Raw genomic sequence first — 20482 nt, forward strand, 5'->3', positions numbered from 1 at the left:
ATTCCAAATCTCATTTTCTCTAATACTTTCAACAAACTCATCATCCCAAAAGGTTTCTTGCAATAATAAAATATGGCCTCTTTTCTCTTTAAATATTTCTAAAACAGACTTTAGTTTATTCAAATTACGCAAGCCATTTATATTTAGAGATACAATATTTAAAGCCACGATTATGATGAGTGTATTGAAAGTATTAAAAAATGTTGAGTGTTTGATCATTTCTTCATAGGTGTTAGTCGCATGCTATTCATCTTCATATTAGGTACTGGATTAAACCTTCTCCTTCTCCTTTGTACTACTTTGAAATTTTCGATATTAGTACCGTTTTCTTGACATGTACGTGATTCGTTTGATCTTTCAACAACGTCTGCAGCCATCTTCCTGTCATCATCTGAATCTGTCCCCGATCCATCTCCAATTGTATGATTGTTGTTTACTTCCTCAGATTCTATTTCTACATTGGTCATATCAACTCCAATTCTTTCTTTTTCTTCCCCACTTTCTCCACTCTCATTATCTTTTTTTGCATTCTCAATTTCTTCTTTATCATCTTCGTCACTCTGTAACTCCAATATGTCTTCCCTCATATCATCATCAACTTGCGAATGAATGCCTGCAATGGCTTCTCTGTAACACATACATGTTTGCGCCTCTTTGTGGCATTTGTCGCATATCCTGCATGTACACATAAGAGGAAAACTTCCACAACTTTCACATCTTTGCCTTGTGCAATTTTTTGCTACATGGCCTTGCTCCCCACACTTGTAGCATACAAAATCAGGGCAGTCTTTTATAACATGTCCCGGATCAAGACATCTAGAACATACCTTAACTTGATTATTGTGTAATACTCTAAAGTATTGTTGACCATTGACAGTCTGAAATTTCAGACTGTAAGGCAAGGATTTTACCTGCTGTGGAAATTTACATTTGACATAACGAGTCCCATCAGCTACACTAGTTCCAGGATAATATCTGCGTTGAATGGGAGAAAGAAGTTCTACTCCGTATTCACCGAGCTTCATACTTATATCATCATCTGTGATGTATGCTGGTAAATGAAGAATTGACACAATAATAGTGTCTGAATATAAAAGAGTACAATCAAAATGTTCACTTCCAATATCAATTCCACACAAGGTATTATATGCTACTTCCTTACTCGGTAGTGTGACCTCATACAAATTTGCACCTTTGGGCACAACTGCATAGACCGACATATCTCCGGTTAATTCTTCTACACTTCTAACAATATCACTTGCCTTTATTTTCTTCACATCCTTTACATCAATCACCACGGTACATTCTTTCCCAAAACGACGAGAAGCTCCTGTCTGTCTATCAATGTTACTCGACATGCCATTCTTATTGTTAGCTATTCCACTGGTGTCATTAGAGTGTGAGTCAGCTCCTTGTGCTGCACGTGCAGCACGACCAGGCTTTGTATTCATTGTCACAGAAAATAATATTTTGTGTGGTGGATAAAGTTATCCACACACTCAAAATATATCTCACTTATATATGAATGCGATCAAACAAATCTTATCAACGTACCTGTAACAAATTAAAACAGCAAAAATGTCTATTAAAGGAAAAAAAACTTGAAAATTCACGGAGCGATCATCAAACGCGTTTTCCTTCTGATGTCATAACCGGAAGTCTTCTGCTCTACCGACTGAGCTAACCGGGCAGATAATGGTAACATCTATTGACTTTTCTCATCAAGAGACATCGTATTTATATATCATAATAAAAAAACAACATTAGCTGTCATTATTTCACATAAAATTTACTCATGGTGACTGAAAAAAAGAATGTTCGGTAACAAACTCTTTCGTGTGATACATCGATATGGCAAAATTATGAGACCATGTCATTAAAACTTATGCACCAAAGATTAACTTCCAAACTGAAGGAAAATATATCGTATATGATTAACCATGTAAAATTAGAAAAATGTATTTTGTGATTACCTTGAACCCAAAAGGTCTCTTGCGAAATACTTTTTTTGAAACGATAACAGACTATTTCTCTATTCAGTGCAATTATACAATTTCACGTACCATAAGATAGAAAGTCTAAGCAAACTTAATACAAACAAAAAACAGGAATATGGCGGGATAAATGAACAACATTATTGGGTCAAACTCTAAAATCAAATAAATCAAATTATTAATTACCTTACAAAAACTTTCGCAAAACATGTTACTCCACGATGACGCGGTGTGGAAGTTTATGGCAAAGTACAAACTATAAAAAAGTTCAGCACTGTTCAACCTAATCATCAGCTATATAAAGCAAACAATAAGGAGACATATACATCTAAAAGTTGTATTTACCAGTCTTGTGTTAACCAGGCTGATATTGATAACAGTTATTCCCTTTTCTCCTCAAGTTGATTTCGTATTCTTAACTCACAATAATGCGTAGTAAAATGTTAAGACAGTGTGCAAAATGTTATTTTATCACATAAAATTGTCCTCTGTCATATAAAGCACTATAATAAAAAATCGAATCGCCCAATGTGCGGCTCCAACCCACGACCCCGGGATTAAGAGTCCCGTGCTCTACCGACTGATATTGTAAACATATATTACCTTTTCTCGTCAAGAGATGTCTCATACAATATAAACCAGTCATTCGTATGTGAAACAAGTCTATCGAGATGTATCATTAGACAGGCAAAGAAAAGGCAGACGCTATATTTTTCATTTCCGACGTATTTGCTTTAACATCCGCTGGGTTTATTACACATAAAAATTAGTCTTGAAGACTATGAACCTCTCCTTGTTTGTGTGTGATTGCTGACGTATTTGTGTTATTTGTGTTTTGCTTAGATGCCTGTTTCTATATCACTATGTTCGTCTGTTAATGGAAAATTGACTTGAAAAGAACAATACAATTAGGTACTTTCTCAGTCGCCTGATATCACTTAACGTATTGTGAATAACCTTTAGCATTTTTACAGCCTTGTACCAGTCTGTACGCTGATAAGACAGCCGATTGAAACGTTGCTACATCACATCCGTCATGTTGTGAAATATCGTAGGGATTGGTTATAAGAATACACATCAGTTTCATGTTTTCGGTAATTGTGGAGTGCAACATGTAATTTAGGATATGATTGACCAAAATTGACCCGATCGTGAACTTGTCTCTTTCCGCCGGCATCTTGATCAAGGGAAACAAATTTGTTAAATATAAAGCCCCCAATTGTGACGAATTACGTGGGAGGTATGTTTCACGATCTGACGTTAATAGCCGTGCGATATTAAATGACGAACACTAGTTGTGCCTTCTCAGAGCAAGAGAGACGTGTTATACAAACCAAAAGCCAGTCCGACGTCGTTTCTTCAATTCCCGATGTGTTCTTATCACATCTAATATGAATATATACCTTATATTTAATCATCAAACCTTTCTTTGAATATTTTCTATTTTGGTTTGACTTTGTTATTTTGAATATAGTTTGGAAGTAGTTGCACGAATACACATCGATCTGATGTGCTTGGTGATACTCCTCTTGTAAACTGCAGGATGTTGGTTAGGACAGCAAAGGCCGAGATTGTTCATATTGTGAATTCGTCTGCTTCCGGTGTCATATTGTTCCATGTTAATTAAAAATTTCTTTAGAATAATGGTTTCACTATCGACTAATTACAACGCAGTATTTAGTTCATGCCATGACATAAATATCCAGGTGATGACTGAAGAACGATATTACTAGCTGTACCTTTCTCAAAACAAACCTTAGTCTGATAAGTCAACAGCCAATAGGAAGTTTTTTCTTCAACATCCGATGGTGATGTGCCATATCGAACACGACTATATACCTTCTATTTAGTCTTAGAACTTTACATTGACGATTGTCCTTAACATTTGTGATTGTTATTATGTATTAAGCTCAATACAGCATATACCACTTTATCTTAGAATATTCGTTACCAGATTCTTTGGTGTGAAAGATCCCTACCAGAAACTTATATGACGGTAACAGATTAACTGCTGATGTCTGAACGATAGATCACTTATAATTAGCTACAGAACACTTAAAATTAAAAAAGCTAATATGGGACTAGTCGAATCACAAAAAGGTCTCTTATGGGATATTTGTTTAAAAAACTATAGCAAGAAGAAAATGTGTTTATTCAACTCAATTATGCAATTCCTCGTATCCAAATGAAGAGGAAAATTCGAAAACACTTAATGAAAATAAAACGAGATGGCATTTTGAAAAACGAACATGATTCTTGGGTGACCAGGTTACGCTCAGAAGTCAAATAATTCAAATGTTTACCTACCTTACAAGCAAATTGAACAAAAGAGGTGTTTTGCTGTGGAATTTTGAGAAAGTGCAAATTACTACGGCAAAATATTGATGAGAAATACGCCACTAAAAACTGTATTTACAAACAAAGCTGTAGCTATTAAAATATACACGCCCGATGTGGGGCTCGAACCCACGACCCCGGGATTAAGAGTCCCGTGCTCTACCGACTGAGCTAACCGGGCAGATAATGTTAACATCTATTGACTTTTCTCATCAAGAGACATCGTATTTATAGATCATAATAAAAAAACAACATTAGCTGTCATTATTTCACATAAAATTTACTCATGGTGACTGAAACTCTTTCGTGTGATACATCGATATGGCAAAATTATGAGACCATGTCATTAAAACTTATGCACCAAAGATTAACTTCCAAACTGAAGGAAAATATATCGTATATGATTAACCATGTAAAATTAGAAAAATGTATTTTGTGATTACCTTGAACCCAAAAGGTCTCTTGCGAAATACTTTTTTTGAAACGATAACAGACTATTTCTCTATTCAGTGCAATTATACAATTTCACGTACCATAAGATAGAAAGTCTAAGCAAACTTAATACAAACAAAAAACAGGAATATGGCGGGATAAATGAACAACATTATTGGGTCAAACTCTAAAATCAAATAAATCAAATTATTAATTACCTTACAAAAACTTTCGCAAAACATGTTACTCCACGATGACGCGGTGTGGAAGTTTATGGCAAAGTACAAACTATAAAAAAGTTCAGCACTGTTCAACCTAATCATCAGCTATATAAAGCAAACAATAAGGAGACATATACATCTAAAAGTTGTATTTACCAGTCTTGTGTTAACCAGGCTGATATTGATAACAGTTATTCCCTTTTCTCCTCAAGTTGATTTCGTATTCTTAACTCACAATAATGCGTAGTAAAATGTTAAGACAGTGTGCAAAATGTTATTTTATCACATAAAATTGTCCTCTGTCATATAAAGCACTATAATAAAAAATCGAATCGCCCAATGTGCGGCTCCAACCCACGACCCCGGGATTAAGAGTCCCGTGCTCTACCGACTGATATTGTAAACATATATTACCTTTTCTCGTCAAGAGATGTCTCATACAATATAAACCAGTCATTCGTATGTGAAACAAGTCTATCGAGATGTATCATTAGACAGGCAAAGAAAAGGCAGACGCTATATTTTTCATTTCCGACGTATTTGCTTTAACATCCGCTGGGTTTATTACACATAAAAATTAGTCTTGAAGACTATGAACCTCTCCTTGTTTGTGTGTGATTGCTGACGTATTTGTGTTATTTGTGTTTTGCTTAGATGCCTGTTTCTATATCACTATGTTCGTCTGTTAATGGAAAATTGACTTGAAAAGAACAATACAATTAGGTACTTTCTCAGTCGCCTGATATCACTTAACGTATTGTGAATAACCTTTAGCATTTTTACAGCCTTGTACCAGTCTGTACGCTGATAAGACAGCCGATTGAAACGTTGCTACATCACATCCGTCATGTTGTGAAATATCGTAGGGATTGGTTATAAGAATACACATCAGTTTCATGTTTTCGGTAATTGTGGAGTGCAACATGTAATTTAGGATATGATTGACCAAAATTGACCCGATCGTGAACTTGTCTCTTTCCGCCGGCATCTTGATCAAGGGAAACAAATTTGTTAAATATAAAGCCCCCAATTGTGACGAATTACGTGGGAGGTATGTTTCACGATCTGACGTTAATAGCCGTGCGATATTAAATGACGAACACTAGTTGTGCCTTCTCAGAGCAAGAGAGACGTGTTATACAAACCAAAAGCCAGTCCGACGTCGTTTCTTCAATTCCCGATGTGTTCTTATCACATCTAATATGAATATATACCTTATATTTAATCATCAAACCTTTCTTTGAATATTTTCTATTTTGGTTTGACTTTGTTATTTTGAATATAGTTTGGAAGTAGTTGCACGAATACACATCGATCTGATGTGCTTGGTGATACTCCTCTTGTAAACTGCAGGATGTTGGTTAGGACAGCAAAGGCCGAGATTGTTCATATTGTGAATTCGTCTGCTTCCGGTGTCATATTGTTCCATGTTAATTAAAAATTTCTTTAGAATAATGGTTTCACTATCGACTAATTACAACGCAGTATTTAGTTCATGCCATGACATAAATATCCAGGTGATGACTGAAGAACGATATTACTAGCTGTACCTTTCTCAAAACAAACCTTAGTCTGATAAGTCAACAGCCAATAGGAAGTTTTTTCTTCAACATCCGATGGTGATGTGCCATATCGAACACGACTATATACCTTCTATTTAGTCTTCGAACTTTACATTGACGATTGTCCTTAACATTTGTGATTGTTATTATGTATTAAGCTCAATACAGCATATACCACTTTATCTTAGAATATTCGTTACCAGATTCTTTGGTGTGAAAGATCCCTACCAGAAACTTATATGACGGTAACAGATTAACTGCTGATGTCTGAACGATAGATCACTTATAATTAGCTACAGAACACTTAAAATTAAAAAAGCTAATATGGGACTAGTCGAATCACAAAAAGGTCTCTTATGGGATATTTGTTTAAAAAACTATAGCAAGAAGAAAATGTGTTTATTCAACTCAATTATGCAATTCCTCGTATCCAAATGAAGAGGAAAATTCGAAAACACTTAATGAAAATAAAACGAGATGGCATTTTGAAAAACGAACATGATTCTTGGGTGACCAGGTTACGCTCAGAAGTCAAATAATTCAAATGTTTACCTACCTTACAAGCAAATTGAACAAAAGAGGTGTTTTGCTGTGGAATTTTGAGAAAGTGCAAATTACTACGGCAAAATATTGATGAGAAATACGCCACTAAAAACTGTATTTACAAACAAAGCTGTAGCTATTAAAATATACACGCCCGATGTGGGGCTCGAACCCACGACCCCGGGATTAAGAGTCCCGTGCTTTTTTTTTTTTTTTTTTTTTCTTTCTTTATTTAAAAAAGCTTTGTACAGTATAAAAGTTAAAAATATACAGTCAGTATGTACATAGTAGTTTGTAATGCTATATTACAAAACAATGATTCTACAATAGTATTTTGTTAAGCTATATTACAGAACAATGATTCTAAAAATTTTTTTGTAATGCTATAGTACAAAACAATGATTCTACAATGTAATAAACACTTTATCCTCTTCTATTCTCATTAAAGGATTATCTGTTACAAAATACTTCGTAATCAAAGTCTGATTTTTGTCTTTGTAATGTTGATACGCATATAATATATATTTTCTAGTCAAATATTGGAACAATCTTTCGATGTTTATTTGTTTCCCTAATAAAGACATAATGTTTCTTCTTTTGTAAATGCACAATCGAGCAATGCTCAGAATGTAGTTCAAAAAATAACTATTTACTGATTTTGTTTCTTTGTTATATCCTATCATGAGCATTTGTTCAAAAGAAGTGCTATTGAGAACACCAACTCTACAATTTTTAAAAAGAATCTCAACTATATATACAATATAATTCTTAAAAGAGCTTAATTCAGGACATTTCAAAGACATGTGAAATAAATCCTCTGTTTCCAACTGGCACACTGGACATAAGACATTATCAATTTTGCCATAGTATTTTAGTCTCTCTTTTGTAAATATTCGATTGTGCATTATTCTGTAATCCAAATCTATACAATCTGGGGTCTTGAAAGGTAGGTGTATCAATTTCCAGTATTTATGCTTTTCCAAACTAAATATCTTACTCCAAAAGGAAACAGAAGCTGGTTCTTGAAAAATCAACGTACATAAAAGCTTGTAAAATAGTTGTGTTGTACATAAACAGAGGTCATATAATTTTGTATCAACTCTGAGAAACATATTATTTCTCCCATTGGTTACAGTGGGTTTTGACTCTGTTGCAACAATATTTCTCCAGCCTAATGGTATACTTTCTATTATGCAATTATAGTCTTTTTTTATCTTATCTGTTTTGATCTCAGAATTTGATTTGTATATCATTTCTTGAATAGCTCTATAAGGTAGTATTCCAGGTACAAATTCATATGTAATATCCTGAACACGAACAATTCCTGCTTCTATAAATTCTGCGAAAAACAACGTTTTACCAGCACATGTAATATTAGGATTTAAAAAGAGAGGTTGTTCAAAAACATTCCTCACATCAATATTTGTATCGATATTATTTCTAAGTTTTTCCCATGCATGAAACATTTCTCTGTAAAATATAGGTAGGGTATTCAATTGTTGCTTATTTAAAGACATGAGAAACAACTCTTTGGTCAACCTCATGTTCAGGACAGTAGATAAAAAGTGATCAAAGGTATTTTTCCACATAGCATGGCAATTCACATCAAAGTATCTTGTTAAAAATTTTAGTCTGAATGCATACATTTTCATCTTTATATCAGTTAACTGTAGTCCGCCATTTCGCTTATCACCAATTATTGTATAATAGTGAACCAAATGGGACTTTCCTGACCAGATAAATCTGAGAAATAATTGCTTCAATTCATCAGCAATCATATCAGGAAGAGGCTGAACTGACACTATGTATAATACTCTAGAAACTAATAAGTTATTAACAACTGTTACTTTTCCTTGTATTGTCAAATATCTCTGTGACCACAGTTGCAATAAGTTTTTAATTTTAGACAATCTATCATTCCAGTTCAGTTGCTCACATAACTTTGCACATTTTCCCACATAAGCTCCCAAAATTAAGATGACTTGATCACACATTTGAATTTGTAATTGTTTGCAATAATCATCAGTAAGTTTACCAGATCCAATACACAGAAGTTCTGTCTTTTCCTTGTTCACCTTTGCACCAGATCCTTTACAATACAAGTCAAGTACATTAAAAGATTGATTAATGGATTGCGTATCCGCTAATGTCAAGGTTGTATCATCTGCATGTTGAAAAACTTTACTTGTATTAGTAGACAGTGGGAGTGGAATACCTTTGATAGTGGGATTTGCTTTGATAGCGAGTCCTAAGGGTTCTGCTGCTAATACATATAACATTGCTGATATAGGACAACCTTGTCTGACTGAATTTTTAATTAAAAAGGGTTTCGTTAGATGACCATTGCATTTAACACTACTTTTAATTTCATTATAAAATATCTTTATCCACTGAATAAAATTGTCACCAAAACCGAACTTTCGTAAAACAGAAATCAAATATGAGTGGCAAACTCTGTCAAACGCTTTTTCTTGATCAATTTTTAAGATATATCCCTCAAGATTGTCTCTCTCAACCATATCTATAATATCTCTTACAGTGACTATAGTATCAGCAATATCTCTCCCAACTATACAACATGTCTGAGTTTGAGAAATAATTTTGGGTAATACCATTTTTAAACGTGTAGACAAAATCCTTGCCAAAATTTTATAATCTACATTAAGTAAACTGATAGGACGCCAATTTTGCAATCTTCTATTATCCCCCTTATTTTTATAAATAAGTGATATAACCCCAAATCTCATTGATCTCGACATAATATTGTCATTCTTAACACTCTGAAAGATGTGCAACAGAATATCATATATACAATCATAAAATTTACAATACCACTCTACTGTCAATCCGTCCGGGCCGGGGCTTTTATTTTTAGCCATCCCTTTTATAGCTGTATGTATTTCATCAACTGTTATTATGGCATCACACATATCTTTATCCTCATCAGATACAGAACAGTTTACAAAATTTAAAAGTGAATCAGTACAATTATCATCAACAGTTACCGAAGAATATAAATGACTATAAAACTGATGTATTTCATCTAAGATTCCGCTTGTATTTGAAATAATTACACCATCATCATCAATCAATTCATTGATTACATTTTTGTTGTGTCGATATTTCTCAAGATTTAGAAAATATTTAGTATTTCTATCGCTTTCAATTGCCCATTTGGCCTTAGATCTCAATATAGCACCCCTACAAAAATCAGTTTCATAGTCACTTAGCTGATGTTTTAGTTCTTCATATTTGTTAATGTCATATGGTTCTTTATTTGCGACTTTTTCTGAAAATGATTTTAATTTATTTTGCAATGTAAAGTATTCTTGTAATCTTTCCTTATTTCTTCTTGTACAGTATACTTGGGAAAATTTTTTAATTTTGTATTTTACATTATCCCACCAAATGAGTGGTTCACTGAAATACATTTCGTCAGTTTTCCCCTCGGTAAGAATTGATTTCACTCTTTGTACATATTTTTCCTCAAAAAGAACATTGTTATTTAATATCCATAATCCGGGCACTTTTTCCACTTTGCAGGTATTTAGTTTAAGGTATACAAAAGAATGATCACTAAAGGATGTATCTGCATAATAAATATTTTGCACATTGGAGTGCAATTTTGAGGAAATCAAAAAATAATCTATTCTACTCTGCTTCATTTCGCCTAGCACAACTTGTTTTCTGGAGAAACTACGAGTACTAGGATTTCGTGATCTCCATAAATCGGTAATATTCCTATCATGAATAATTTTAAAAGGTTCACGCACTGCTACCTCATCAATATGTAAGGCTTTGTTATGTCGATCAATACCTGCTAAAGTTGTATTAAAATCACCAGCCAGGATAGTGCTATCACTAGTACTGTTATGTAAATACGTATTTAGCTTCATGAAAAAGTTAAACCTTTCCTTCACAACATTTGGAGCATAAATATTGATTAAATCAATCACTTTATCATCAATAGCTATTTTAAGATGTAAAATCCTACCCTTTACAATCATTTCTTGTGTCACCTGATTTCTCAATTCTCTCACTACTAAAACAGCAACACCTGCCCTCCTATTGTCAGCATTACTATAAAATATGTCACCATTCCAAATCTCATTTTCTCTAATACTTTCAACAAACTCATCATCCCAAAAGGTTTCTTGCAATAATAAAATATGGCCTCTTTTCTCTTTAAATATTTCTAAAACAGACTTTAGTTTATTCAAATTACGCAAGCCATTTATATTTAGAGATACAATATTTAAAGCCACGATTATGATGAGTGTATTGAAAGTATTAAAAAATGTTGAGTGTTTGATCATTTCTTCATAGGTGTTAGTCGCATGCTATTCATCTTCATATTAGGTACTGGATTAAACCTTCTCCTTCTCCTTTGTACTACTTTGAAATTTTCGATATTAGTACCGTTTTCTTGACATGTACGTGATTCGTTTGATCTTTCAACAACGTCTGCAGCCATCTTCCTGTCATCATCTGAATCTGTCCCCGATCCATCTCCAATTGTATGATTGTTGTTTACTTCCTCAGATTCTATTTCTACATTGGTCATATCAACTCCAATTCTTTCTTTTTCTTCCCCACTTTCTCCACTCTCATTATCTTTTTTTGCATTCTCAATTTCTTCTTTATCATCTTCGTCACTCTGTAACTCCAATATGTCTTCCCTCATATCATCATCAACTTGCGAATGAATGCCTGCAATGGCTTCTCTGTAACACATACATGTTTGCGCCTCTTTGTGGCATTTGTCGCATATCCTGCATGTACACATAAGAGGAAAACTTCCACAACTTTCACATCTTTGCCTTGTGCAATTTTTTGCTACATGGCCTTGCTCCCCACACTTGTAGCATACAAAATCAGGGCAGTCTTTTATAACATGTCCCGGATCAAGACATCTAGAACATACCTTAACTTGATTATTGTGTAATACTCTAAAGTATTGTTGACCATTGACAGTCTGAAATTTCAGACTGTAAGGCAAGGATTTTACCTGCTGTGGAAATTTACATTTGACATAACGAGTCCCATCAGCTACACTAGTTCCAGGATAATATCTGCGTTGAATGGGAGAAAGAAGTTCTACTCCGTATTCACCGAGCTTCATACTTATATCATCATCTGTGATGTATGCTGGTAAATGAAGAATTGACACAATAATAGTGTCTGAATATAAAAGAGTACAATCAAAATGTTCACTTCCAATATCAATTCCACACAAGGTATTATATGCTACTTCCTTACTCGGTAGTGTGACCTCATACAAATTTGCACCTTTGGGCACAACTGCATAGACCGACATATCTCCGGTTAATTCTTCTACACTTCTAACAATATCACTTGCCTTTATTTTCTTCACATCCTTTACATCAATCACCACGGTACATTCTTTCCCAAAACGACGAGAAGCTCCTGTCTGTCTATCAATGTTACTCGACATGCCATTCTTATTGTTAGCTATTCCACTGGTGTCATTAGAGTGTGAGTCAGCTCCTTGTGCTGCACGTGCAGCACGACCAGGCTTTGTATTCATTGTCACAGAAAATAATATTTTGTGTGGTGGATAAAGTTATCCACACACTCAAAATATATCTCACTTATATATGAATGCGATCAAACAAATCTTATCAACGTACCTGTAACAAATTAAAACAGCAAAAATGTCTATTAAAGGAAAAAAAACTTGAAAATTCACGGAGCGATCATCAAACGCGTTTTCCTTCTGATGTCATAACCGGAAGTCTTCTGCTCTACCGACTGAGCTAACCGGGCAGATAATGGTAACATCTATTGACTTTTCTCATCAAGAGACATCGTATTTATATATCATAATAAAAAAACAACATTAGCTGTCATTATTTCACATAAAATTTACTCATGGTGACTGAAAAAAAGAATGTTCGGTAACAAACTCTTTCGTGTGATACATCGATATGGCAAAATTATGAGACCATGTCATTAAAACTTATGCACCAAAGATTAACTTCCAAACTGAAGGAAAATATATCGTATATGATTAACCATGTAAAATTAGAAAAATGTATTTTGTGATTACCTTGAACCCAAAAGGTCTCTTGCGAAATACTTTTTTTGAAACGATAACAGACTATTTCTCTATTCAGTGCAATTATACAATTTCACGTACCATAAGATAGAAAGTCTAAGCAAACTTAATACAAACAAAAAACAGGAATATGGCGGGATAAATGAACAACATTATTGGGTCAAACTCTAAAATCAAATAAATCAAATTATTAATTACCTTACAAAAACTTTCGCAAAACATGTTACTCCACGATGACGCGGTGTGGAAGTTTATGGCAAAGTACAAACTATAAAAAAGTTCAGCACTGTTCAACCTAATCATCAGCTATATAAAGCAAACAATAAGGAGACATATACATCTAAAAGTTGTATTTACCAGTCTTGTGTTAACCAGGCTGATATTGATAACAGTTATTCCCTTTTCTCCTCAAGTTGATTTCGTATTCTTAACTCACAATAATGCGTAGTAAAATGTTAAGACAGTGTGCAAAATGTTATTTTATCACATAAAATTGTCCTCTGTCATATAAAGCACTATAATAAAAAATCGAATCGCCCAATGTGCGGCTCCAACCCACGACCCCGGGATTAAGAGTCCCGTGCTCTACCGACTGATATTGTAAACATATATTACCTTTTCTCGTCAAGAGATGTCTCATACAATATAAACCAGTCATTCGTATGTGAAACAAGTCTATCGAGATGTATCATTAGACAGGCAAAGAAAAGGCAGACGCTATATTTTTCATTTCCGACGTATTTGCTTTAACATCCGCTGGGTTTATTACACATAAAAATTAGTCTTGAAGACTATGAACCTCTCCTTGTTTGTGTGTGATTGCTGACGTATTTGTGTTATTTGTGTTTTGCTTAGATGCCTGTTTCTATATCACTATGTTCGTCTGTTAATGGAAAATTGACTTGAAAAGAACAATACAATTAGGTACTTTCTCAGTCGCCTGATATCACTTAACGTATTGTGAATAACCTTTAGCATTTTTACAGCCTTGTACCAGTCTGTACGCTGATAAGACAGCCGATTGAAACGTTGCTACATCACATCCGTCATGTTGTGAAATATCGTAGGGATTGGTTATAAGAATACACATCAGTTTCATGTTTTCGGTAATTGTGGAGTGCAACATGTAATTTAGGATATGATTGACCAAAATTGACCCGATCGTGAACTTGTCTCTTTCCGCCGGCATCTTGATCAAGGGAAACAAATTTGTTAAATATAAAGCCCCCAATTGTGACGAATTACGTGGGAGGTATGTTTCACGATCTGACGTTAATAGCCGTGCGATATTAAATGACGAACACTAGTTGTGCCTTCTCAGAGCAAGAGAGACGTGTTATACAAACCAAAAGCCAGTCCGACGTCGTTTCTTCAATTCCCGATGTGTTCTTATCACATCTAATATGAATATATACCTTATATTTAATCATCAAACCTTTCTTTGAATATTTTCTATTTTGGTTTGACTTTGTTATTTTGAATATAGTTTGGAAGTAGTTGCACGAATACACATCGATCTGATGTGCTTGGTGATACTCCTCTTGTAAACTGCAGGATGTTGGTTAGGACAGCAAAGGCCGAGATTGTTCATATTGTGAATTCGTCTGCTTCCGGTGTCATATTGTTCCATGTTAATTAAAAATTTCTTTAGAATAATGGTTTCACTATCGACTAATTACAACGCAGTATTTAGTTCATGCCATGACATAAATATCCAGGTGATGACTGAAGAACGATATTACTAGCTGTACCTTTCTCAAAACAAACCTTAGTCTGATAAGTCAACAGCCAATAGGAAGTTTTTTCTTCAACATCCGATGGTGATGTGCCATATCGAACACGACTATATACCTTCTATTTAGTCTTCGAACTTTACATTGACGATTGTCCTTAACATTTGTGATTGTTATTATGTATTAAGCTCAATACAGCATATACCACTTTATCTTAGAATATTCGTTACCAGATTCTTTGGTGTGAAAGATCCCTACCAGAAACTTATATGACGGTAACAGATTAACTGCTGATGTCTGAACGATAGATCACTTATAATTAGCTACAGAACACTTAAAATTAAAAAAGCTAATATGGGACTAGTCGAATCACAAAAAGGTCTCTTATGGGATATTTGTTTAAAAAACTATAGCAAGAAGAAAATGTGTTTATTCAACTCAATTATGCAATTCCTCGTATCCAAATGAAGAGGAAAATTCGAAAACACTTAATGAAAATAAAACGAGATGGCATTTTGAAAAACGAACATGATTCTTGGGTGACCAGGTTACGCTCAGAAGTCAAATAATTCAAATGTTTACCTACCTTACAAGCAAATTGAACAAAAGAGGTGTTTTGCTGTGGAATTTTGAGAAAGTGCAAATTACTACGGCAAAATATTGATGAGAAATACGCCACTAAAAACTGTATTTACAAACAAAGCTGTAGCTATTAAAATATACACGCCCGATGTGGGGCTCGAACCCACGACCCCGGGATTAAGAGTCCCGTGCTTTTTTTTTTTTTTTTTTTTTCTTTCTTTATTTAAAAAAGCTTTGTACAGTATAAAAGTTAAAAATATACAGTCAGTATGTACATAGTAGTTTGTAATGCTATATTACAAAACAATGATTCTACAATAGTATTTTGTTAAGCTATATTACAGAACAATGATTCTAAAAATTTTTTTGTAATGCTATAGTACAAAACAATGATTCTACAATGTAATAAACACTTTATCCTCTTCTATTCTCATTAAAGGATTATCTGTTACAAAATACTTCGTAATCAAAGTCTGATTTTTGTCTTTGTAATGTTGATACGCATATAATATATATTTTCTAGTCAAATATTGGAACAATCTTTCGATGTTTATTTGTTTCCCTAATAAAGACATAATGTTTCTTCTTTTGTAAATGCACAATCGAGCAATGCTCAGAATGTAGTTCAAAAAATAACTATTTACTGATTTTGTTTCTTTGTTATATCCTATCATGAGCATTTGTTCAAAAGAAGTGCTATTGAGAACACCAACTCTACAATTTTTAAAAAGAATCTCAACTATATATACAATATAATTCTTAAAAGAGCTTAATTCAGGACATTTCAAAGACATGTGAAATAAATCCTCTGTTTCCAACTGGCACACTGGACATAAGACATTATCAATTTTGCCATAGTATTTTAGTCTCTCTTTTGTAAATATTCGATTGTGCATTATTCTGTAATCCAAATCTATACAATCTGGGGTCTTGAAAGGTAGGTGTATCAATTTCCAGTATTTATGCTTTTCCAAACTAAATATCTTACTCCAAAAGGAAACAGAAGCTGGTTCTTGAAAAATCAACGTACATAAAAGCTTGTAAAATAGTTGTGTTGTACATAAACAGAGGTCATATAATTTTGTATCAACTCTGAGAAACATATTATTTCTCCCATTGGTTACAGTGGGTTTTGACTCTGTTGCAACAATATTTCTCCAGCCTAATGGTATACTTTCTATTATGCAATTATAGTCTTTTTTTATCTTATCTGTTTTGATCTCAGAATTTGATTTGTATATCATTTCTTGAATAGCTCTATAAGGTAGTATTCCAGGTACAAATTCATATGTAATATCCTGAACACGAACAATTCCTGCTTCTATAAATTCTGCGAAAAACAACGTTTTACCAGCACATGTAATATTAGGATTTAAAAAGAGAGGTTGTTCAAAAACATTCCTCACATCAATATTTGTATCGATATTATTTCTAAGTTTTTCCCATGCATGAAACATTTCTCTGTAAAATATAGGTAGGGTATTCAATTGTTGCTTATTTAAAGACATGAGAAACAACTCTTTGGTCAACCTCATGTTCAGGACAGTAGATAAAAAGTGATCAAAGGTATTTTTCCACATAGCATGGCAATTCACATCAAAGTATCTTGTTAAAAATTTTAGTCTGAATGCATACATTTTCATCTTTATATCAGTTAACTGTAGTCCGCCATTTCGCTTATCACCAATTATTGTATAATAGTGAACCAAATGGGACTTTCCTGACCAGATAAATCTGAGAAATAATTGCTTCAATTCATCAGCAATCATATCAGGAAGAGGCTGAACTGACACTATGTATAATACTCTAGAAACTAATAAGTTATTAACAACTGTTACTTTTCCTTGTATTGTCAAATATCTCTGTGACCACAGTTGCAATAAGTTTTTAATTTTAGACAATCTATCATTCCAGTTCAGTTGCTCACATAACTTTGCACATTTTCCCACATAAGCTCCCAAAATTAAGATGACTTGATCACACATTTGAATTTGTAATTGTTTGCAATAATCATCAGTAAGTTTACCAGATCCAATACACAGAAGTTCTGTCTTTTCCTTGTTCACCTTTGCACCAGATCCTTTACAATACAAGTCAAGTACATTAAAAGATTGATTAATGGATTGCGTATCCGCTAATGTCAAGGTTGTATCATCTGCATGTTGAAAAACTTTACTTGTATTAGTAGACAGTGGGAGTGGAATACCTTTGATAGTGGGATTTGCTTTGATAGCGAGTCCTAAGGGTTCTGCTGCTAATACATATAACATTGCTGATATAGGACAACCTTGTCTGACTGAATTTTTAATTAAAAAGGGTTTCGTTAGATGACCATTGCATTTAACACTACTTTTAATTTCATTATAAAATATCTTTATCCACTGAATAAAATTGTCACCAAAACCGAACTTTCGTAAAACAGAAATCAAATATGAGTGGCAAACTCTGTCAAACGCTTTTTCTTGATCAATTTTTAAGATATATCCCTCAAGATTGTCTCTCTCAACCATATCTATAATATCTCTTACAGTGACTATAGTATCAGCAATATCTCTCCCAACTATACAACATGTCTGAGTTTGAGAAATAATTTTGGGTAATACCATTTTTAAACGTGTAGACAAAATCCTTGCCAAAATTTTATAATCTACATTAAGTAAACTGATAGGACGCCAATTTTGCAATCTTCTATTATCCCCCTTATTTTTATAAATAAGTGATATAACCCCAAATCTCATTGATCTCGACATAATATTGTCATTCTTAACACTCTGAAAGATGTGCAACAGAATATCATATATACAATCATAAAATTTACAATACCACTCTACTGTCAATCCGTCCGGGCCGGGGCTTTTATTTTTAGCCATCCCTTTTATAGCTGTATGTATTTCATCAACTGTTATTATGGCATCACACATATCTTTATCCTCATCAGATACAGAACAGTTTACAAAATTTAAAAGTGAATCAGTACAATTATCATCAACAGTTACCGAAGAATATAAATGACTATAAAACTGATGTATTTCATCTAAGATTCCGCTTGTATTTGAAATAATTACACCATCATCATCAATCAATTCATTGATTACATTTTTGTTGTGTCGATATTTCTCAAGATTTAGAAAATATTTAGTATTTCTATCGCTTTCAATTGCCCATTTGGCCTTAGATCTCAATATAGCACCCCTACAAAAATCAGTTTCATAGTCACTTAGCTGATGTTTTAGTTCTTCATATTTGTTAATGTCATATGGTTCTTTATTTGCGACTTTTTCTGAAAATGATTTTAATTTATTTTGCAATGTAAAGTATTCTTGTAATCTTTCCTTATTTCTTCTTGTACAGTATACTTGGGAAAATTTTTTAATTTTGTATTTTACATTATCCCACCAAATGAGTGGTTCACTGAAATACATTTCGTCAGTTTTCCCCTCGGTAAGAATTGATTTCACTCTTTGTACATATTTTTCCTCAAAAAGAACATTGTTATTTAATATCCATAATCCGGGCACTTTTTCCACTTTGCAGGTATTTAGTTTAAGGTATACAAAAGAATGATCACTAAAGGATGTATCTGCATAATAAATATTTTGCACATTGGAGTGCAATTTTGAGGAAATCAAAAAATAATCTATTCTACTCTGCTTCATTTCGCCTAGCACAACTTGTTTTCTGGAGAAACTACGAGTACTAGGATTTCGTGATCTCCATAAATCGGTAATATTCCTATCATGAATAATTTTAAAAGGTTCACGCACTGCTACCTCATCAATATGTAAGGCTTTGTTATGTCGATCAATACCTGCTAAAGTTGTATTAAAATCACCAGCCAGGATAGTGCTATCACTAGTACTGTTATGTAAATACGTATTTAGCTTCATGAAAAAGTTAAACCTTTCCTTCACAACATTTGGAGCATAAATATTGATTAAATCAATCACTTTATCATCAATAGCTATTTTAAGATGTAAAATCCTACCCTTTTCAATCATTTCTTGTGTCACCTGATTTCTCAATTCTCTCACTACTAAAACAGCAACACCTGCCCTCCTATTGTCAGCATTACTATAAAATATGTCACCATTCCAAATCTCATTTTCTCTAATACTTTCAACAAACTCATCATCCCAAAAGGTTTCTTGCAATAATAAAATATGGCCTCTTTTCTCTTTAAATATTTCTAAAACAGACTTTAGTTTATTCAAATTACGCAAGCCATTTATATTTAGAGATACAATATTTAAAGCCACGATTATGATGAGTGTATTGAAAGTATTAAAAAATGTTGAGTGTTTGATCATTTCTTCATAGGTGTTAGTCGCATGCTATTCATCTTCATATTAGGTACTGGATTAAACCTTCTCCTTCTCCTTTGTACTACTTTGAAATTTTCGATATTAGTACCGTTTTCTTGACATGTACGTGATTCGTTTGATCTTTCAACAACGTCTGCAGCCATCTTCCTGTCATCATCTGAATCTGTCCCCGATCCATCTCCAATTGTATGATTGTTGTTTACTTCCTCAGATTCTATTTCTACATTGGTCATATCAACTCCAATTCTTTCTTTTTCTTCCCCACTTTCTCCACTCTCATTATCTTTTTTTGCATTCTCAATTTCTTCTTTATCATCTTCGTCACTCTGTAACTCCAATATGTCTTCCCTCATATCATCATCAACTTGCGAATGAATGCCTGCAATGGCTTCTCTGTAACACATACATGTTTGCGCCTCTTTGTGGCATTTGTCGCATATCCTGCATGTACACATAAGAGGAAAACTTCCACAACTTTCACATCTTTGCCTTGTGCAATTTTTTGCTACATGGCCTTGCTCCCCACACTTGTAGCATACAAAATCAGGGCAGTCTTTTATAACATGTCCCGGATCAAGACATCTAGAACATACCTTAACTTGATTATTGTGTAATACTCTAAAGTATTGTTGACCATTGACAGTCTGAAATTTCAGACTGTAAGGCAAGGATTTTAC

At 33.6% G+C, this 20482-nt stretch overlaps 1 non-coding gene across 1 annotated transcript; it reads right to left on the bottom strand.

Moving 5' to 3' along the window:
- Positions 1-4439: 4439 nt before the first annotated feature.
- Positions 4440-4512, bottom strand: Trnak-cuu (transfer RNA lysine (anticodon CUU)). The gene has a single exon. It is a non-coding gene; the product is annotated as a tRNA-Lys (tRNA).
- Between the last annotated feature and the right edge of the window lie 15970 nt (positions 4513-20482).

Source organism: Sinohyriopsis cumingii, chromosome 10, assembly GCF_028554795.1.
Source record: "Sinohyriopsis cumingii isolate HCF-2022 chromosome 10, ASM2855479v2, whole genome shotgun sequence".
NCBI lineage: Eukaryota > Metazoa > Mollusca > Bivalvia > Unionida > Unionidae > Sinohyriopsis > Sinohyriopsis cumingii.